This window comes from Dermacentor silvarum, chromosome 3 (genome assembly GCF_013339745.2).
Source record: "Dermacentor silvarum isolate Dsil-2018 chromosome 3, BIME_Dsil_1.4, whole genome shotgun sequence".
NCBI classification, from domain to species: domain Eukaryota; kingdom Metazoa; phylum Arthropoda; class Arachnida; order Ixodida; family Ixodidae; genus Dermacentor; species Dermacentor silvarum.
Window position 1 is genome coordinate 36,999,052 of NC_051156.1, and position 23,098 is coordinate 37,022,149.

General features: G+C 48.1%; 3 non-coding genes across 3 annotated transcripts; all 3 read left to right on the plus strand.

The window, feature by feature from the left end:
- The first annotated feature begins 3,822 nt into the window (after nucleotides 1-3,822).
- Nucleotides 3,823-3,894, plus strand: Trnaa-cgc (transfer RNA alanine (anticodon CGC)). The gene has a single exon. It is a non-coding gene; the product is annotated as a tRNA-Ala (tRNA).
- A 1,433-nt stretch (nucleotides 3,895-5,327) lies between these two features.
- Trnaa-cgc (transfer RNA alanine (anticodon CGC)) lies at nucleotides 5,328-5,399 on the plus strand. The gene has a single exon. It is a non-coding gene; the product is annotated as a tRNA-Ala (tRNA).
- A 395-nt stretch (nucleotides 5,400-5,794) lies between these two features.
- Nucleotides 5,795-5,866, plus strand: Trnaa-cgc (transfer RNA alanine (anticodon CGC)). Its single transcript has one exon. It is a non-coding gene; the product is annotated as a tRNA-Ala (tRNA).
- Nucleotides 5,867-23,098: the final 17,232 nt, after the last annotated feature.

Genomic DNA, 23,098 nt, shown 5'->3' on the forward strand with positions numbered 1-23,098 from the left:
GCGATGTTATAATTTACGATCTTCACTGTTCTTCAGAATGGAAGCAAGAACCGCAGGATATGCTAGGCGCACTACAAGGAGGTGGATATCATGGACTGAGCGAGAAGCAGGCTTTGACAAGCTATTCTGCGCATTGGCCATTAGAGCAATTACAATAAATGTTTTTTACATGTGCGTACATGAAACACCATCCGCGTTTTATTCCATTCTATAGTGTGTTGCACTGTCTGCTCCAATTCTGGTTTTCGCAAACGAACACAATAAAGTGAGTCCAAAGAACTGTTGTGTTGTAAGTGGAATTATTTTTAATACAATTTGGGCACATGCTTGATTGATTGTAATAATCAACGCGACTGCGTGCATGAAAACGCAAAACGAATCCACTGAGCACAAGCACGCAGCAGGAATGCACGAATGGCAAGGCCGGACAGGAGAGGAGTGCGGAGCGCGCGCTTCGGTCCGGCGGTGCGTCTGCTAAAGAAAAGAAAGAAAAAAAAGAAAAGAAAGAGCGCGCCGTGGACAGCTAAAGAAATAAAAAATAGCATTGTGCGAGGCATGGGAGAGGGATAGGAAAGTCAAGAGAGAAAGAAGAAACGAGCGGAACAACGTTATCATAAAAAAGGAAGAAAAAAAGTGCTATAGCGAAAGGGCACCGCGTCAAAGCGCCGCGTTAAAATAATCGCACCGCTTTTCTTTTTTTTTTCTTTTTTTTCGCCACCGTAGTACCGTCATCCATTCGCTAGGGACAAACTGAAGTGCCCCTTGGCGCTAGCGTCGACTGAGCGTCTGCTATAGGAGAACCAATGGGAGGTATAGGAAGATTCACCCCCTGATGTACTTTCCGAAATAATTCACTGCCCCTAGCATTCTTCTTGCTTCCTGCTTTGACGTTGGGGTTGGCATGTTGGCGACACACTTCACGAGCTCTTCGTCCGGTTTGATTCCTTCATTCGAGATAACGTCTCCAAGAAATTTGATTTCTTGCGAGTCAAATATACATTTCTCAGCGTTGAGCCTGAAACCGGCTGAACGTATTGCTGTCAGTGCTGCCCGTAACAGTCTGTCGTGCTCTGATTTTGTCGTTCCACATACCAGCACATCGTCTATGTATACACGCACACCAGGGACCCTGTCTAATGCGTCACTGATTTCTCTCTGAAATATTTCCGAAGCCAAACTTAGACCAAGAATCTGTATCGCCCGTACGCGGTACTGAACGTGCAAGTTCTTTACGACGCATCGTCCAACGGTATTTCATAAAATCCCCGATTAGCGTCAAGTTTGCTGAACCACCTGGCTCCTGCTAAATCTGCCTCGATGTCTTCCCTTCTGGGAAGCTCGTACCGTTCGCGTTTGATGTTCTCGTTTATGCGCCGCGGATCCGTGCAGATTCGAATTCCTTCTCCCTTCTTTTCAACAATGACCAGTGGACTCACCCACTCTGCCGGTTCCTCCATTTTCACGATGATGGCTTCGACTTCCATGCGCTCCAGTTCCTTTCGCAAAGGGGCCGGTCGCGCGTGTGGCACTCGCCTTGCTGGCACCGCCACCGGCTTGGCTCCGTCTATTATTGTGATCCTGTAGGGACGTTCGACACAGCCGAGTCCTTTGAACAAGTCCGGAAATTGTGCCGTTATCTGCTCTCCCAGACTAGTCTGCCTTGAAATGGCGTCGGCGCGTGTCACCAGGCCGAGACACTCGCAGGTTGAAAGTCCCAACAACGCTTGCTTGCCTTTCTTAACTATAAAGAATGTGACCAGCTGCACTTTGTTGCCCAGCCGCAGTGGCAATAATGCTGTGGCGAAATGCTCAATCACATTTCCTTCACAGCTTCTCAGAACTGTCTTCTTTGGCGCACTTTCGCAGCTGTTTTAAGCCTTGCGAAAAGCGAGTGAGGCAGCAAGTTTGCCTGCGCACCAGTGTCGACCTTGAATGTCACTGCTTTCGTGCCTATTGTTGCATCAATTGTCCAGTCGCGACCCACCGTACTTGCCACGCCGCTTATTTGCTCAGCCAGAATTTGGAATTCATGTTCGGAATCTTCGTTTTCTTCGCGTGCTTCACGGTCCACCTCATTAACTTTTCTCGCTCTGCAGCAAATGGCTAAATGGTTCTGCTTACCGCATTTTCCGCACGTCTTTTTCCAGGCTGGACACTTGCTAGGTGGGTCGACCCTGTTGCAATAGGTGCACTGATGGGTGGACTTTTTCCGAGGTTCACTTCGGTCCCGTTTCTCCACTGCACAGGCATGCGCTGCTTGCTGTTTCTTCTCCAACCGTTGGTCGTGGCTTGCTCCCAGCTCAGCTGCTTTGCAAAAGTCTATAGCCTTCGAGAGGCTTAAATATTTTTCCCTTAGGAGACGGGACCTGAGCTTCGTATCTTTCGTTCCACACACACGTTGGTCACGCACCATTAAATCCCTCAGGTCTCCAAAGTTGCACGTCTGCGCCGCTATCTGTACATCTCTCAGGAATTGTTCGAATGTTTCATCTTACTGCTGCGAGCGGGAACGGAAAACATACCTTTCGTACGTTTCATTGTGCTGAGGCGTGCAGTACTCGAATTTTCGGACGATGAGCTCGTAGTCCTCCTGTTCCGCTGGAGCCAGCTGAAATGTGATGTACACATGAATGGCCTCTTGTCCAGCCACGTGTAGGAATACAGCCGCTTTTTCCGCACTTGTCTTGCTGTCCTTACCCGTCGCTTTGAAGTACAGCTGGATGCGCTGCTTGAACCTTTCCCAATTTGCGGCGACGTTCTCCGAGAGGACGAGTCGGTCAGGGGGCGGAAGGGCTTCCATCTCGGTTGTACCGGGTGACGCTGGACGACGATCACACCGCGCAACTGTGCGCGCACCGCCTGACCCAGAAAGTGGATGGGAAAACGGGTGCGCGGTAGCTCAATGGTGAGAGCATCGCACGCGCAATGCGAAGACGTGGGTTTGTTCCCCACCTGCGGACAGTTGTTTTTTCATCCATTTTCATTTACCATTAATTTATCATTTCTTTAATTCAATTAGTAAGTACAAGTAATTTCCCCTATGTTGTCCTTGGTGTCAATGTCTGTTGGCTTCTTGTGATATGATTAATAAAAATCGGGCCCCTCGGTTTCCTTTCTTCTCGTTCATTACATAACGAGGGCTCGAATCCTGCAACAATGATGCCTTCAGGTAGCATATGTGGGTTTATTGACCAGTTGCCTTCACCCATAAAGATCACTTACTCGTGACGCCTGCGGCAGAATAGATGTCCCACATCCGCCACTTAGGTTTGTGAGTGGTGGCGCTGGCTAACACTCTCAGTGTTAGTTCTAGTTGTAAAACATAAATGCCCCAGAAATTGGATGAGAAAACGGCTCCGCGGTAGCTCAATGGTCAGAGCATCGCACGCGTAATACGAAGACGTGGGTTCGTTCCCCACCTGCGGACAGTTGTTTTTTCATCCATTTTCATTTACCATTAATTTATCATTTCTTTAATTCAATTAGTAAGTACAAGTAATTTCCCCTATGTTGTCCTTGGTGTCAATATCTGTTGGCTTCTTGTGATATGATTAATAAAAATCGGGCCCCTCGGTTCCCTTTCTTCTCGTTCATTACATAACGAGGGCTCGAATTCGGCAACAAAGATGCCTTCAGGTAGCATATGTGGGTTTATTGACCAGTTGCCTTCACCCATAAAGATCACTTACTCGTGACGCCTGCGGCAGGATAGATGTCCCACATCCGCCACTTAGGTTTGTGAGTGGTGGCGCTGGCTAACACTCTCAGTGTCAGTTCTAGTTGTAAAACATAAATGCCCCAGAAAGTGGATGGGAAAACGGCTCCGCGGTAGCTCAATGGTGAGAGCATCGCACGCGCAATGCGAAGACGTGGGTTCATTCCCCACCTGCGGACAGTTGTTCTTTCATCCATTTTCATTTTCCATTAATTTATCATTTCTTTAATTCAATTAGTAAGTACAAGTAATTTCCCCTATGTTGTCCTTGGTGTCAATGTCTGTTTGCTTCTTGTGATATGATTAATAAAACTCGGGCCCCTCGGTTCCCTTTCTTCTCGTTCATTACATAACGAGGGCTCAAATCCAGCAACAATGATGCCTTCAGGTTGCATATGTGGGTTTATTGACCAGTTGCCTTCACCCATAAAGATCACTTACTCGTGACGCCTGCGGCAGAATGGATGTCCCACATCCGCCACTTAGGTTTGTGAGTGGTGGCGCTGGCTAACACTCTCAGTGTTAGTTCTAGTTGTAAAACATAAATGCCCCAGAAAGTGGATGGGAAAACGGCTCCGCATTAGCTCAATGGTGAGAGCATCGCACGCGCAATGCGAAGACGTGGGTTCGTTCCCCACCTGCGGACAGTTGTTTTTTTCGTCCATTTTCATTTTCCATTAATTAATCATTTCTTTAATTCAATTAGTAAGTACAAGTAATTTCCCCTATGTTCTCCTTGGTGTCAATGTCTGTTGGCTTCTTGTGATATGATTAATAAAAATCGGGCCCCTCGGTTCCCTGTCTTCTCATTCATTACATAACGAGGGCTCGAATCCGGCAACAATGATGCCTTCAGGTAGCATATGTGGGTTTATTGACCAGTTGCCTTCACCCATAAAGATCACTTACTCGTGACGCCTGCGGCAGAATGGATGTCCCACATCCGCCACTTAGGTTTGTGAGTGGTGGCGCTGGCTAACACTCTCTGTGTTAGTTCTAGTTGTAAAACATAAATGCCCCAGAAAGTGGATGGGAAAACGGCTCCGCGGTAGCTTTGTTTGTTTGTTATTTGTTACAAATACCTACAGCTCCCGAGTTGGGCGCTGTAGGTATTTGGTTGGATGGGAAATGGATGGGAAAACGGCTCCGCGGTAGCTCAATGGTGAGAACATCGCACGCGCAATACGAAGACGTGGGTTCGTTCCCCACATGCGGACAGTTGTTTTTTCATCCATTTTCATTTACCATTAATTTATCATTTCTTTAATTCAATTAGTAAGTACAAGTAATTTCCCCTATGTTGTCCTTGGTGTCAATGTCTGTTGGCTTCTTGTGATATGATTAATAAAAATCGGGCCCCTCGGTTCCCTTTCTTCTCGTTCATTACATAACGAGGGCTCGAATTCGGCAACAATGATGCCTTCAGGTAGCATATGTGGGTTTATTGACCAGTTGCCTTCACCCATAAAGATCACTTACTCGTGACGCCTGCGGCAGGATAGATGTCCCACATCCGCCACTTAGGTTTGTGAGTGGTGGCGCTGGCTAACACTCTCAGTGTCAGTTCTAGTTGTAAAACATAAATGCCCCAGAAAGTGGATGGGAAAACGGCTCCGCGGTAGCTCAATGGTGAGAGCATCGCACGCGCAATGCGAAGACGTGGGTTCATTCCCCACCTGCGGACAGTTGTTCTTTCATCCATTTTCATTTTCCATTAATTTATCATTTCTTTAATTCAATTAGTAAGTACAAGTAATTTCCCCTATGTTGTCCTTGGTGTCAATGTCTGTTGGCTTCTTGTGATATGATTAATAAAACTCGGGCCCCTCGGTTCCCTTTCTTCTCGTTCATTACATAACGAGGGCTCAAATCCAGCAACAACGATGCCTTCAGGTTGCATATGTGGGTTTATTGACCAGTTGCCTTCACCCATAAAGATCACTTACTCGTGACGCCTGCGGCAGAATGGATGTCCCACATCCGCCACTTAGGTTTGTGAGTGGTGGCGCTGGCTAACACTCTCAGTGTTAGTTCTAGTTGTAAAACATAAATGCCCCAGAAAGTGGATGGGAAAACGGATCCGCAGTAGCTCAATGGTGAGAGCATCGCACGCGCAATGCGAAGACGTGGGTTCGTTCCCCACCTGCGGACAGTTGTCTTTTCGTCCATTTTCATTTTCCATTAATTTATCATTTCTTTAATTCAATTAGTAAGTACAAGTAATTTCCCCTATGTTGTCCTTGGTTTCAATGTCTGTTGGCTTCTTGTGATATGATTAATAAAAATCGGGCCCCTCGGTTCCCTTTCTTCTCGTTCGTTACATAACGAGGGCTCGAATCCGGCAACATTGAAGCCTTCAGTTAGCATATGTGGGTTTATTGACCAGTTACCTTCACCCATAAAGATCACTTACTCGTGACGCCTGCGGCAGAATTGATGTCCCACATCCTCCACTTAGGTTTGTGAGTGGTGGCGCTGGCTAACACTCTCTGTGTTAGTTCTAGTTGTAAAACATAAATGCCCCAGAAAGTGGATGGGAAAACGGCTCCGCGGTAGCTTTGTTTGTTTGTTATTTGTTACAAATACCTACAGCTCCCGAGTTGGGCGCTGTAGGTATTTGGTTGGATGGGAAATGGATGGGAAAACGGCTCCGCGGTAGCTCAATGGTGAGAACATCGCACGTGCAATGGGAAGACGTGGGTTCGTTCCCCACCTGCGGACAGTTGTTTTTTCATCCATTTTCCATTAATTTATCATTTCTTTAATTCAATTAGTAAGTACAAGTAATTTCCCCTATGTTGTCCTTGGTGTCAATGTCTGTTGGCTTCTTGTGATATGATTAATAAAAATCGGGCCCCTCGGTTCCCTGTCTTCTCATTCATTACATAACGAGGGCTCGAATCCGGCAACAATGATGCCTTCAGGTAGCATATGTGGGTTTATTGACCAGTTGCCTTCACCCATAAAGATCACTGACTCGTGACGCCTGCGGCAGAATGGATGTCCCACATCCGCCACTTAGGTTTGTGAGTGGTGGCGCTGGCTAACACTCTCTGTGTTAGTTCTAGTTGTAAAACATAAATGCCCCAGAAAGTGGATGGGAAAACGGCTCCGCGGTAGCTTTGTTTGTTTGTTATTTGTTACAAATACCTACAGCTCCCGAGTTGGGCGCTGTAGGTATTTGGTTGGATGGGAAATGGATGGGAAAACGGCTCCGCGGTAGCTCAATGGTGAGAACATCGCACGCGCAATGGGAAGACGTGGGTTCGTTCCCCACCGGCGGACAGTTGTTTTTTCATCCATTTTCCATTAATTTATCATTTCTTTAATTCAATTAGTAAGTACAAGTAATTTCCCCTATGTTGTCCTTGGTGTCAATGTCTGTTGGCTTCTTGTGATATGATTAATAAAAATCGGGCCCCTCGGTTCCCTGTCTTCTCATTCATTACATAACGAGGGCTCGAATCCGGCAACAATGATGCCTTCAGGTAGCATATGTGGGTTTATTGACCAGTTGTCTTCACCCATAAAGATCACTTACTCGTGACGCCTGCGGCAGAATGGATGTCCCACATCCGCCACTTAGGTTTGTGAGTGGTGGCGCTGGCTAACACTCTCAGTGTTAGTTCTAGTTGTAAAACATAAATGCCCCAGAAAGTGGATGGGAAAACGGCTCCGCGGTAGCTCAATGGTGAGAACATCGCACGCGCAATGCGCAGACGTGGGTTAGTTCCCCACCTGCGGACAGTAGGTCTTTCATCCACTTTAATTTCTGTGAATTTAGCGTTTTCTTTAATTGAATTAGTAAGTACAAGTGATTTCCCCTATGTTGTCCTTGGTGTCATTGTTTGTTGGCTTCGTATGACATGATTAATAAAAATCGGTCACCTCGGTTTCCTTTCTTCTCTTTCATTATATATATATATATATATATATATATATATATACATATATATATATTGGGCGCTGGATGTTTTTGCCCAATGCCTTATTTATATTTTTGAGAAAACGCACAGACATAAAGAATCACCAGCATCAAACTTTTTGTTCCATCACTGGGAACTGTTTTATTACGATAGCAATTACATGGACACTCCAGGCGCATTTTTGCCGTATGCGGCGCCGTCACGTGACGTTTCGTGTAGAGTCGAAGGGCGATAACACCATCACCGCGCTCCGTATGTTGTATGTGCAAGTGAAAGCGCGCGCGGGTAAGCCGCTGATCGCGGCTGAATCTCGCGCGCCCCCCGAAGGAAAGCGGGCAGGAAGCGTGCTGTCTTCCGTCGCGCACATGCTACCGGGGGAGGGAGCGTTGTACTTTGGCCGCGCGCGGGCTTTATCCTTGAAGCAATATGCTTTGGAGGCACAGTCTAGGTTAGCGGATGGCTAGTAGTTTTGTATTAGCTGTTTTCTCGCCGTTCAGTTTGCGTTGAACCGATAGACAGCACGATAGACACGTCAATCGCTGCTGTTGCCGCGATTCCTCACGCCAACGTTTTGACAGCTAGTGCACGCGGTTAGCGAGTGATATGAGTTCTTTGCCTGAGCATGCGCGCCACCACGCTTGCTAATTTAATTAGTAGGCGAATGTTTAAGAGCTTATATTGTCACGTAGTAGTGACAGTGAAGAGAACAATCGTAAAACTGTGTATGACGAAACTGATTCTTTATTGGGCGAACCTGTGCGCACACAAGAAAGCTACACTCAAAGAACAGCGATAGCGGCGAACACACTCGGCGATCGTCGAAATCTGATCAGCGGTGAAACACGTCGGCTTTTATACGTGACTCATCGAAGGTTCCAGATTAATCCCTGGTGGCCGCGTTTCTTCCGTAAAGTTCTAGGCAATTCGCGTTGCTCATACAATCAGATTATATAAGCATCGGTGACCACAGACGATGTATAGAAGCATCGATATCGCTCGATAAGGTTCCAATGCAGGCACGTCCTGCGCCGAGTGATGACATTTAACATTTGTTAGCCGGTGGAAAGCGGCCACCGGTGAAAGATAAACATGTATACGTGCCAATACCCTCCCCTTAAAAAGCATCGTCCCGATGCTACAAACACGAAAGCGAGAACAATACCACGCGTACAGAAAGGGGGAAAAACAATAACAAAGCAGCAAACGACCTACGTTCGTCAGTGGGCGTAGAAAGGCTTAAGACGCACCACGTGGATGCCTTCAGGTCGTGCGCGGCGCCGCTGTGATTGCGAAATACCGTCTGGCACGACTTCATAGTCCAGCGCGCCAATACGTCGGATGATCTTATATGGTCCGAAATAGCGACGTAACAGTTTCTCGCGAATTCCTCGTCGGCGTATCGGAGTCCAGACCCAAGCACGGTCGCCGGGCTGGTACTCGACGTAGTGTCGCCGAAGATTGTAGTGCCGGCTGTCGGTTCTTTGCTGGTTCTGGATGCGCAGGCGGGCGAGCTGTGGACCTTCTTCGGCACGCTGCAAATAGCTGGCAACGCCGACATTTTATTCGTCAGTGACGTCCGGTAGCATGGCGTCAAGCGTTGTTGCCGGGTTCCTTCCGTAGACCAGGTTGAAGGGCGCCATGTGCGTCGTTTCTTGCACGGCCGTGTTGTAAGCGAAGGTCACGTACGGAAGGATGGCATCCCACGTCTTGTGTTCAACGTCGGCGTACATTGCTAGCATGTCGGCGATGGTCTTCTTTAGGCGCTCGGTGAGGCCAATTATCTGCGGATGGTAGGCGGTGGTCCGGCAATGGCTTGTATGGCTGTATCGCAGGATGGCTTGAGTTAGTTCTGCCATAAAGGCCGTGCCTCTGTCGGTGATGAGGATTTATGGAGCACCGTGACGCAGGAGAATGTTCTCAAAAAAGAATGGGCCACCTCGGCTGCTCTGCCTTTGGGCAAGGCTTTTGTTTCGGCGTATCCGGTGAGGTAGTCCGTAGCTACAACGATCCATTTATTCCCGGACGTCGACGTCGAAAAAGGCCCCAGTAAGTCCATCCCGATCGGCTGGAACGGTCGGCGAGGTGGTTCGATTGGTTGTAGAAGTCCGGCTGGCCTTGGCGGTGTTTTGCATCGCTGACAGTCTCGGCATGCCCTTACGTAAGGGGCGACGTCGGCAGAGAGGCGAGGCCAGTAGTATTTTTCTTGTGTCCTCGTGTGCGTGCGGGAAAAACCGAGGTGTCCAGCCGTTGGGTCGTCATGGAGAGCTCGCAGAACCTCTGGACGCAATGCTGAGGGTACCACTTGGAGGCAGTTGGCTCGGAGAGGCGAAAATTCTTCTTTAGGAGAATGTTGTTTTGCAAGAAAAAAACGACGCCAATCCTCGCCTGAACACCTTCGGCACAGTGAGGGTCTTGCCTTCCAGGTAGTCTACAAAGCTCCTTAGTTCCGGGTCGGCTCGCTATTGTTCGGCGAATTCGTAGGCACTGATGGGTGCCAAGAAAGTCTCGTCATCCAGGTCGTCCTGTGGCGGCGGTTCCACGGGGGTGCGAGATAAGCAGTCGGCGTCAGAGTGCTTTCGCTCGGACTTGTAAACGACGGTGATGTCGAATGCTTGAAGTCTCTCTCTCCATCGTGCGAGGTGACCCGAAGGATCCTTCAAGTTAGCTAGCCAACACAAGGCGTGGTGGTCGCTCACAACATTGAAGGGCAGCCCATAGAGGTAGGGGCGAAACTTTATGTAGCCCAGATGAAGGCGAGGCACTCCCTTGCTGTTTTGGAAAAACTTGATTTCGCCTTCGATAGCGACCGGCTAGCGTAACATACCGCTCTTTCTAGTCCGTCAGTCCTCTGCACAAGCATGGCACCGAGTCCTACACTGCTTGCGTTGGTGTGGACTTCGGTATCGGCGTTTTCGTCGAGATTCGCAAGTATTGTCGGTGATTGCAGGCGTCTCTTCAGTTCTTCAAATGCTTCGACTTGTGGCGTCTCCCACTTGAAATCGACGTCGGCCTTCGTGAGGTACGTCAGTGGCTCGGCCATCTATGAAAAGTCCTTGACGAAGCGCCTATTACAGGCGCTTCGTCAAGGACTAGGCGCACAGTCCGAGATATCTATTCACTGCCTTTTAGGGGCGAGGCTCCTTAGGGTGTGGGTCTGTCCCTCCTCTGTAGTCGTAGTAGTCGTCGTAGTAGTAGGTAGCCACGTCTACTTTTATGAAAAAAAATTCCGAAAGTTGTGTCCGTAACGCGGAATCGAACCAGGGACCCCTCGCTTCCGAACGCGCGACGCTAACCACTACGCCACGAAGCGCACATGGGCACACGCACCACGATGACAATAAGTACCCAACATTAACGAAAGACTGCGCGTTTCTAACGCGTTTGTGCTAGCGCGTTACGTCCCGTGTAAGGAGCTGGTGTAAGACGCTGTGGCCTCTCCGCCTTACCCCCGTATTCATAAACGCTCCTCGACTTAAACTTGACTTGCCACCGCCTTGGGCAGCGTGTTCGAAACGCGTTGAAGGCGGTGGCAAGTCAAGTTCAAGTCGAGGAGCGTTTATGATTACGGGGGTTATACTCTCTCAGCAGTCATGTGATGGCGTCCGCAAACGCGGTGCACGTTCCGGCATGTGTAAACGGCTACGTAAGACGCTGTGGCCTCTCCTCCTTACTAGAGAGTACTGCACGTTTCTAACGCGTTTGTGCTAGCGTCCCCTTAAGCGGGAGATGGTGCAATTATAATGAAGGGCGCTGTTATAAAATAGGAATGACGTCACATATGGCGCGTGTCATTGGTGGAAGTCAATCGTTCGATTTAGTGCGGCGAGACTGGGCGAACTACACGGAAGATTCACGGTTTACCGATGATTCCCTCCGGAGCTTCGCCCACTCATCATCGTTCACCCCGTGGATATGCGGTGTTTTTTTTTGTCGGCGGGCGGAGGAAAGTCAGTAATGGCCGCCGTTTTTTGTGGGTCAGGGCACACTCCGGACTTGTCGATGACGTCGCCCAAAAACAAGAGCTCCTCGTATGCGAAGCGGCACTTTTCTGGCTTCAACATGAGTCCGGAGGTCTTGATTGCAAGAAGAACTGTTTCAAGGCGCCGGAGGTGTTCCTCGAAGCTTGAAGCAAACACAACCACGTCGTCCAAATAGACGAGGCAACTCTGCCGCTTCAAGCCTGCCAGTACTGTATGAATGACGCCTTAGGAAGTCGCAGGTGCCGAGCAAAGACCAATCGGCATGACCTTGAACTCGAACAGTCCGTCTGGTGTTATAAAGGCAGTCTTCTCCGGGTCCTTCTCGTCGACTTCGATTTGCCAGTAGCCGGTTTTGAGGTCCATCGACGAAATATACTTTGCGTCGTAGAGTCGATCCAAGGCGTCGTCAATTCGTGGGAGAGGGTATACGTCCTTCTTCGTGATTTTGCTGAGGCGACGATAATCGACACAGAAATGTAGGTTCCATCCTTCTTCTTCACTAACACCACAGGGGACGCCCACGGACTCTTGGACGGCTGGATTATGTCGTTGCGTAGCATTTCGTCGACTTGTTGCCTTATGGCTTCGCGTTCGCGCGCCGAAACTCGGTACGACCTCTGACGGAGTGGGCGGACATATTCTTCGGTTATGATGCGGTGCTTGGCGACAGGGGTGTGCCGAACTTTTGACGATGACGAAAAGCAGTCCCTGTATTGCACGAGCATAGCTTTAGCTGTTCTTTCTTATGCCTGGGAACGTTCTGATTGACGTCGAAAGTTGGTTCAGCTACTACAGTTGTCGTTGCACGTGCACTAGAATCCGTGAAGGCGAAAGCACTGCTGGCTTGTACTATTTCGTCGATGTAGGCGACCGTGTTGCCTTTGTTAATGTGCTTGTATTCGGGGCTGAATTTCGTGAGCATAACTCTTGCTTTCCCTTCACGTAGCTCAGCTATACCTCTAGCGACGCAAATTCCCAGTCGAGCAGTAAGTGATGATTGCCCTCGATGATGCCCTCCATGTCTGCAGGCACTTGGGTACCGACGGAAATCATTACGCTGGAGCAAGGCGTAATGATTTCGATATTGGGGTGCGATCTTGTACGCGTTCCAAAATAGAACTAAGGCGGTCCGTTCCATCGAGCCGCACACGATTGGTCAATTTGAACCGTGACGAACGCCATGACTTCAATTGTGATGTGGGCCGTGACGTTTTGCTGCTGTCAATCATTCCGTGTCATCTGCTATCGGACGAACGCAACAGAACGGATGCCGAGTCCGTTCGTTTCGATAGAACGGATTAGAACGGCTACCAGACGGCTTGGATTGAATTAAAACGTAAGCGCTTGGGACAGTTAGCCTGTTTCCTATCCGGTTCAATCCAATTTGGCACTCCCAACAGTTGGAGAAAATTGCATTTGCTTTCTCTTTTTTAGTTTGCCTTTTCGTGTCGCCTGTGCGGCTGCTGCCGTCGCGCAGAGACGACGACCCGAGGTAGATGATGAATTGGAAGACTTGACGGAAGAAGAGTTCCGGCAGCATTTTCGTCTGTCCAAACGAACAGTGCGTAGCTTGTGCGACGAGTTTGACCCTATCATTGGATGCCAGTGAGCCAGTGGCCTTTCCACAGAAAGGAAGGTGTTGTGCGCGCTGCTATTCTTCGGCACCGGAAGCTTCCAGAGGAGCGTTGGTCGCAAGGAGCACATAGGCATGGCACAGTCAGCCGTGAGCAACACCATTCATGAGGTGACGGAGGCCGTCATTTCTGTGCCTGCCCGGAGAAAGTTGGTGGACTTTTCTTTGACACCGGCTGCCAAGGATTGAGGCTACAGTGTACTAGAATATGGGCAGTGTGCTCAGTACCGTATCCCTGCGCTGCGGCGCCGCGGCGCACTCAGCGTCGACTGCTCAGGCGCCCGCCAGAGGCGCTGCCGGCAGTTTCTCCTGAAAACTTCCCTCGCTTGGTATGGAGTGCGTTCTGTTGGATCGCGACGTTGACCGTTCTCCCTCAAGGGCTGCAGAAGATAGCGCCAACCTTTCCTTACTGAAAACGAACCACTTAATATCGACGTTGCCGGCTCTCGACTGCAAGTCCCGCCGGCGTTTTCAGCAGTATCCTCTGTGCTTGCTCTGTGCTTGACGCTTTACTCAATGTGCACTCTGAGTGAGTAGAATGGCTAGCCGCCGTCGAAATTACTGTTTTGCACCCGAGTGCAGAACTGGCTACAGTCGCATAAAAGATGCACCAAAGGCGTCTTTGCTCAGTGTTCCACGTGATGAAGAAAGGCGAAACTAATGGGAGAGGAACCTCAACCGTGCAGATAGGACACTGGAAGAATCTTGCGTGGTCTGTGAGTTACACTTCGAACCGCGATTCATGATTAGGGACTTGTGCATCTTATAGAATGCAAAGAGGTGTGCATTCCTCGTGACAATTGCCACTGCTATCAGAAAACGCTGTTCCCACGATTCTTCCGAATTTACCACAGTACCCCATGAAGACGACACCTAAGCCCAGGAACAAAAGGAAAATGTGTGCAAGGGACGAAGCACCCGCGAAGAAAAGCCGAAGCGCACAAGACAGTAGCTATTCGGAGTTTTCACCGGCTGCTCCCGGCGCTTCCGGGATCATTCTTTATTTCGTTGTAAATAAACATTTGTATTGCATAAATGTACACCTGTGAGCAAAAGTATACGGACCAGGGATTACGCGATAAAGCCGTTTGTTTCAACTACCTGCGAATGCAACTTGAAATTTAGGGCTGTAGTCCAATCTTGGCCATTGCGAGATTTCCACTGTACTCACCAATTTCAATTTATGCATGTTAATTACGAAGAAATTGAGTTGCTTCAGCGACCTTGTGGTCTGTATACTTTTGCTCACCGGTGTACCTGGTATTTTCATCCTATCGATTTGATGTCGCATTAACGTTACGAAAGGTGTAATACATAAATAACCAGCTAACCAGCTTAACTTGTGCAGTAGCGATATCTAAATATATCGTGAATAGATGGGGCAACGCGAAAAAAACCACAAAAAAAAAACGAACTCGTGGTTAAATTTGGCGCGGTGGTGCTGGAAACGCCGATGTGCGTTCGTTGTGGCGAAACCACTCTGACCATTTTATCGATCAGCTGCAGAAAAAACTAGAGTGCCCCTTGCTACCGTGACTGCAGCGGCCGTATCAAGCCCTTAACAGAACAGCATGAATAGCAAGGCTAGTTCATCCGTGCCTCCGGCTCAAAACAACGCCAACCCTCTGTAGATCAGCCACAACAATAGTAATTTATTTCACTGCAAACTGTGAAGGTGCACCAAAAGAAGTTTCGTGACCTGCACGTCGTGCATTTTACTTTTATACGGTGAAAACAGCAACACCCGATAGCTGTTCTACCGCGACGCGTAGGAAAGTTTCAGGATGGATGGATGGATGAGGCTGAACCCTTATAATCGGGCGGTGGCATACGCCACCTAGCTATGACTATGAACATATTTTGTACTTTGTGGTGGGTGAAATTTCCCCCCTGCCTTGATTTTATCCACCAATCAGATAACCTCTGTTTTGTTATTTCTACCCGCTTAATGTCTATATTGCCTTCACTGTCCCTAAACACCAATGCTTTGAAAAAATCAGTCCCGTTGCATTGCACTGTAGGGTTAAGCCCTTTACAGAAAAGTATGAGCTGTTCAGCCGTTTCCTCTTCTTCTCCACACGCACAGCACAGCTTGTCTATACCTTGGTACTTGACTCGGTACATCTTAGTCCGCAATACTCCCGTCCTGGCTTCAAACAACAAAGATCTTCCCCTAGAATTATCATATATAATTTCTTTGGCAATTTCTTGCGTGACAGTTCTGTATGTTCCCAGTGCTGATTTCGTCTGCATCCCTGTTTTCCACAGACCCCTCTCTGTTTCCTTAACCCTTTTCTTAACCGATGTTTCCTGGTTTGCACCCCTCCTGCAGTCCAAATATTTGATTGACAGTTTTCTGGTCAGCTTCCTTCACTTTGTATCAACATTCCTCGTGTACAAATAACTGAAAGCTCTCCTTGCCCACCGCTTTTCTGCCATTTCTCTCAATCGCTCCTCAAATTCTATCTTGCTGCTGGCTTCCCTGCCCTCGAATAACGTCCATCCCATGTCACCCTGTGCCCCCTGATTTGGTGTATTTCCGTGTGCTCCCAAAGCCAGTCTACCTACTCCTCGCTGTTTAACTTCCAACCTTGCTCGAACCACTGATCTCATGCACAGGACCGCATTGACGAAAGTCAAACTAGGCACCATCACCCATTTCCAAATCCCTCTCACCACTTCGTACCTATTGTAATTCCACAGTGCCCTATTTTTCATCACAGCTGCATTTCTGCTACCTTTAGCCGTTACATATTTTTCATGTTCCGTTAGGCACTCAGCGCCATTGTTATCCACGCTCCAAGATATTTGTACTTATCCACCACCTCCAGCGTAAGCTCCTGTATCCTATGCCCGCTGCCCTGATTATCATTAAAAATCATGGCTGCCGATTTTTCTTTACTAAACTTCAAACCTAAGCTATCTCCCTCTTTACCACAGATGTCCATTAATCTCTGCAAGTCTTCCTTGCTGTCAGCCATAAGTACAATGTCATCCGCATACATCAGTCCTGGTAATGACTGTTTAATCCATTCTCCTTGCTTGAAATAGGAAAGGTTGAAGTCAAGTCCGCTCCTCTCAAATTTTTTCTCTAATCCTTGTAAATACAGCATGAACAACAGAGGTGACAAAGGGCACCCCTTCATAAGCCCCGGCTGTATCTCTATAGGCCCAGATACCTTGTTTTCCCATTTTATAAGCACCTTGTTACTTTTATAGATATCTTTTCAAATATTTCTTACTCCATCTTCCACATCTAGAGTGCCCAGTATGTCACACAAATCCTTTTGGATTACACTGTCATAGGCTCCCTTGATATCCAGAAATGCAAGCCATAGGGGCCTGTGTTCCTCTTCTGCTATTTCAATACACTGTGTCAATAAGAACTGATTATCTTCTAACCTTCTTTGTTTCCGGAACCCATTTTGCAGTTCCCCCAGCACCTCCTCGCTCTCCACCCATGCCTGCAGTCTGTCCTTTATAATCTGCATCACCACCCTGTAAACCACTGACGTCACTATTATGGGACGGCAATTGTTTATGTCGGCTTTGTCCCCCTTTCCCTTATATATCATGCTCATCCTGCTCAGTCTCCACCCATCAGGGGCTTTACCGTCCATTATCATTTTGCTCACTGCCTCTCTTATTGCTTTCTTAGATTTTGGGCCCAATGTCTTCATCAACATAATTGGGATGCCATCAGGACCTGTCGACGTGCTATTAGGAACCCTCTCTCTGCCCTTTCCCACTCGCTTTGTGCCAGTGGAGCCACTGCACTAACTATAGTCGGATACAACTTTAGAAGACAGCGGCATTTGCCCCTCAAAGGCGGATGCACACGAGCCGGCACCAATAGGCGCGCACTTCAGGTGACGTCATGAGCCGGACGGCCGGTGTCCCCGCCGACGGAGAACATGCCTAACATGGCCGCCCTCGCTTTGAACTGGGCCGAGTCGCGTCAGCTCTGTGCGTCTCCCTTCGTCAGAGTGAATTCGAATTGTTTGTGGTGGTCTGTCATGCCGGAAATATTATTGTGAGCTTACGATGCACAATTTGTGCCGCGTGCGTTTGTTCTGAGCCGTGAGCCGTCGAAGAAAGATTGCAGCGAACATCGGTGGCACTGCACTGCGCTTCGTGTGGAAACATGATCCGGCGGCGACATACCGCTGCAAACAAACATCGTACGTGTTTGTTCCGTGGTGTTTTGCATTGCTCCTAAGTGAAGATAAGACGAAGAGAGTTCGCCAAAGTCTGGTACCTACTGTGAGCGGCGGGTGTGTTTGTGTACTGTGCCCCTGCGTTTCTCGTCGGACGTGAAGTGATGGAGCAAAACCATTATCAGGATAAATGAGAAAAGCGTGCGCGGATGAAACCAACCTGCGAGTTTATCAACAGAAAATATTTGTGAAAGCAACCTCCAACGCAAAGATTCGTTGCTGCCAGCTCAGCGTGCAAACGACCGATCGTTGGCAGCAGTGTGATAAGATAGCCGAGCGTCTAGCAGCGTCGTTCGAGTGTTGTGTAGAACCGTCGATTGATTGATTTCCACCAATGCTAACAATCAGTGACTAACACGCGCTAGTTGAGCGAATGTCCTTGGATTGTTAACGGTCAGGCGTTTGGAAGCAGTGTTTGTTTCCTTAATGTCAGCCTGAATGCTAATATAAAATTATGACTGATACACTGGTGCCGTTGCAAGGGAGCTTGGCATGAATTCGCGTCGCTGTGTGGCTTACTGCACGCGCCAGCTGTAGGAAGCCTGCTGTGACACAATCGCGCATAAGCTGTACTGTCAGCGCTCGACTTGCTTTCCCACAGCACAGCTTTGCGCTTTGTCGTGATATGTCGCTACTAAAAAATTCCTATGACAGTGAAGGCAACAGAGCCAATATGTACATTAAAAAAAAGTACGAAAAAGTAGGCACAGCTGCTTTGAACTGACTCCTAATAGTTCTACTCGCGTCTGCGTTAAATGTGTGTGCGTGTTTTCTTGTGTGTTTGTGTATATTTGTTATTTTGCCCTTTTTTGTATTTTAGATCTTAGTTTTCGCGCTCGCGTTTGTGTTCATGTGTGTGAATATGTGAGTTCTATGCATTTATTCCTATTTCTATCCTTTTATTTTTGCATTTGTTCTTGTAAGTATGCTGCAGCCACGACTTTCTTTACAATTCCATTAACTCGTCTCATTCAAAGCACCAAGTCCTCTGAATAGCAGGGCTGGCCTCTTCGATGTCATTAAAGCCATTCTCTCTTGTCTACCTTGCCTCCTCAGTCTGCCACCTTGCTTTGTTTTCTCCTACTATTCTGACCTTGCTTCTTGTGCTGTTGGTGCAACGTGATTAACCAACTTGCACCAAAGAAAGTTCTATCAGATGTGACAACAGAAACATTGACAGATACAAAATGTTAAAAGCATCACGTGGCTTGCACAGTTACTTCGTCTCTTACCCCTGTTAATGAGTTTATGCATCAGTGCATACGGTAGCTTGCCAGAAGTGCACATGAAAAGGTGCCATACTGTGAAACAGCACCTTGCTATGTTGTTGCATTCACTCTTAATAAACAGATGGTTTTGCTGCCCGTCACATGTGGTGGTACACATATATAACATTGTGCAGTCGGGTATCATTTCCTGTCTTGACGCTTTCATCATTACAAATGCAGTTTACTAGTGAATGGAGTCCAGCAAAGCAGTGCTGTGAGAGCTTTTGCAACTTTCACCATTTATTAATTTATTACTTCCCCAATATCACTGTCTGAATCTGTCCGTCACTTTGCCTACGGCTTGTCATGAACAAAGTGACTCACTAAAACACGTTCAACTTTACTGAGCATTTTTCCGGTACGTAAATACGACAAAAAATGCTAGCAAAGTTAATCACGTTAATAGTTGTGCTTGCATTCGCATTACTTGCTCGAGTCAGATTAATAAAGTGAAAATTGGCTATGACAACACTTCAATTTTCAGTGCAGACTGCTAACGAAACCATAAAGCGTGCTCTGACTTCTGCTATTTCACTATGGGGCGCGTTAAACTCGACGGTGGCTGCCTGAATGAGCATTTTCGGCCTCACTAAGCTAATGATGTCTTATATTTGTTCTCTTATTCGCACTACTTGTGTGAGCCAGACAAAATAAATAATGCAACCACATGAATGTGCTTTGGCATTCAAGCTGCTGACAGTGGCTGTGAGTTTCGTGTTGTCTGCTGCTATTTCACCACCACTCGCTATGACATGACTAATTTCTAAGGGCAGACTGCTAACAGAACCATAAAGCGTGCTCTGACTACTGCTATTTCACTATGGGGAGCGTCAAACTCGACAGTGGCTGCCCGAATGAGCATTTTGGGCCTCACTAAGCTAATGATGTCTTATATTTGTTCTCTTATTCGCATTACTTGTGTGAGCCAGATAACAAAATAAACAATGCAACCACATGAATGTGCTTTGGCATGAAAACTGCTGACAGTGGCTGTCAGTTTCGTGTTGTCTGCTGCTATTTCACCACCACTCGCTATGACATGACTGTGATTTCCAGTGCAGACTGCTAACAGAACCATAAAGCGTGCTCTGACTTCTGCTATTTCACTATGGGGCGCGTCAAACTCGACGGTGGCTGCATGAATGAGCATTTTGGGCCTCACTAAGCTAATGATGTCTTATATTTGTTCTCTTATTCGCATTACTTGTGTGAGCCAGATAACAAAATAAACAATGCAACCACAAGAATGTGCTTTGGCATGAAAACTGCTGACAGTGGCTGTCAGTTTCGTGTTGTCTGCTGCTATTTCACCACCACTCGCTATGACATGACTGTAATTTCTAAGTGCAGACTGCTAACAGAACCGTAAAGCGTGCTCTGACTAGTGCTATTTCACTATGGGGAGCGTCAAACTCGACAGTGGCTGCCCGAATGAGCATTTTGAGCCCGCCAACGATAATCAGGGTTAACAATAGCGTTTCTATTCAGATATGCCAGCATTTAAATGTGTTTCTATGTCACTTCTTAAATCGAGCACACTGTGTGCAGGACGTTGCTTATCAGAATTGAGCTTCTATTATAAGGAATCTGCCATAAATGGAACTGCTTATTTATTTGAGATGTCAGGGAACGGATGGTTGGCTGTTGCAAACCCACTGGCAAAATTAGGGTAGCCCTAATAAGGGCTCTTGTTTGTTATTAAGAAGCCTTTATGCTTCGTCGAGTGGCTCAATGCCAGACAGCTCGCAGTCGGAGTCGCTTTCTTCAGTGTCATCTTCACCCAGCTGGATGATGATGGGTTGAATGTGCTCACTCCCAGACGTGTCAAGTCTGAACTTTGCCTCCAAGTCCATCACATGCTGAATGCTCTTCCTTCAGTCTTACGCCGTTACCTGCTTGATTTTCTCGCTCAAGATGACGTCAACCATGGACAGCTTGAAGTCTCTGTTGTCCGCAGCGATGCCATTTTTGACCTTGGCCCACACAAGCTCAATGGGATTAAATTCACAGTGTACGGCAGGAGCCTGAGTACAATGCAACCGGCCCTTACAGCTGTGTTGTCTACGATGTAGCTCACAAAGCGTGACTTTATAGATGCCACCAGCTCAAGCAGCTGCTTCTTTATCATCCTTTCACCGTAGGTGATGTTCTTGCGTGTGAGCCACTCCTGTATCTTTTCCTTCTTCCAGGCCGTCGTCGGCAATTTCTCTTCTCGCCGGCTATGGCAAAGTGCATTGTCTAAAACAATGACGCTACCAGCTGGCAACTTCTGCAGAACGTTATTGAACCAGCCCTCAAAGCGATTGCCGTCCATTTCTTCGTGGTAGTCGAATGTCTTTTGGCCTCTGAATACACCCAAGCAGCCGTCGACGAAACCATCCTCGCTGCCGATGTGCGTCACGATCAGGCGCTGACCTTTCCCAGAAGGTTGTTTTAGACCCGTCGTCAGGCCATTTGCTCGAGCTAACAGGCGTCCGCGCTTCTGCACCACGGTGTCTGTCCACACGATCGACCGAGTGTGTCCCGCCGTCACCCATGTCTCGTCCAGGTAGGAGATCTTTCGGCCTTCCGCCCGGTAGCGCTCCACGTCACGGAGGTAGCGATTCCGCCAATCGGTGATGTCATCCCGGTCGATAAGAAGCGAGTTGCGGCTTCTCTTTTCGTGCTTGAAGCCGATCTCGGCAAGAAGGCGACGCACAGTACACCGCCTTAGTGATGGGAGTTCCATACGCTCCGAGAACTCGGTGGTTATCTTCTCGACCGTCGGCATCTCGTTGCGCCGAAAGAAATTGTTGCGCACATGACCTCAGCGTGCAGAACGTGAAGCTGTCAAACTTCGCGCTGCGTCTCCTCTTCTTCGCATTGCGTGGGCGCTTTCGCGAGGGCGTCGTCAGTTTGCCACCCGAAAAATGCGAACCTTTAACTTCCTCCCTCACCCTGAACACACTCCTTTCGCTGACACCGATCATGTCGGCGACAAACTTGCTCGTGTCCTTCACGCTGCGTTCAGGCTGCCTGTTACGCCAAAACGTGTAGCAGTGGAAGATCATGTTGCGTCAATCGCTGTTAAGGATGTGGCCGCTGATGTTCTTGCCGAGGCTCCTTGGTGGTGTGGTCATCGAGGCTACACAAGGCTCGTTCGGCAACAAAGGATCGCGTTCCGATGTCACCTCGCTGGGCTCCATGGCGGAAAACTGGCACGGAATGCCGCCCGCGATCGTGCGCGAACTCACGCGATCGCAGGTTCGCAACCGCCAAAAAAAAAAAGAAAAAAATATTAATTAAAAATAAGCCCAACCCATTAAAAAAATAAGGTTGTGCAAACACACAAAAATGTATATATGAATATTATGCTATTAAGCCAGCGACTGCTACGCCCGGTGCCGTCGATCTTGCTCCGTAGCAGACGACGCACAGCGTTGTAGAAGGCACGGAGTTATTTTTCTCTCGCGATCCGGCACGTGCGGCACCATTTACATTATGATAGTTTTACCAAACCACTCGTCAAGATACACAAATCTTATTTATACCGGCAAATACGCGTTTTAGAAGCAGTCACAATTTTTTGAGCGGGACTATTTCTTTAGTCGCGGAGGAATTGGCTGCTGCGCTTCGGTCAACTGGGCGGGGCCTCCTCCTGTCTTCTAAAGTTGTACCCGACTATAGTCTATCCTCACCTGATTGAGCACATGCTATGTTTCGTTCTTTAAATTTTTCGGTCATCATTGTTCTTATATGTTCCATTGTCTCATCTCCCTCTAGCCGAACACCTTGAGCTGTAACTATAAACCTCTGCTCTAGGCTAGTCTTATTACTCAAGGAGTTGAGATGTTTCCAAAATTTATTCGCTGCTTTTCTGTCCTTTTTGTTTACTTCTGACAACCATTGGCTCCCGTTTCTTCTGATCTTCCCTATTGCAAAAACCAGCGTCTTCCAGTGCGTTCCAGTGTGAAACCAGCGCGTTTTTTGACACTGGGTGGCACTGGGGACGCTGGCGCACGCTGGGAGTCACTGGGAGTCACTGCGGCACTGGTGAGATCGCTGGAGAAGTGCTGGGTCACACTGGACGAGACGCTGGTTTCACTGCTATGACGCTGGGGCGCACTGGTGTGCGCTGTACACGCGCTGGAGCTCGCTGGCTCGTACTGGAGACTACGCTGGTTTCGTTTGTGCCGCACTGCCGGAGTATAGGCGCTGTTGAATTTTAAATGCTTGATATAATTTTATGGGCATCTCCTGTCCAAAAGAACAGACTCCTGTCCTAAATATAGCGCTATAAGTTGGGATCATAAATGTCTATTTCGTGTCGGCGCTGTTGCAGCTTGGAATAAAGGTGCGTGATGCTAGCCCATGCACAAG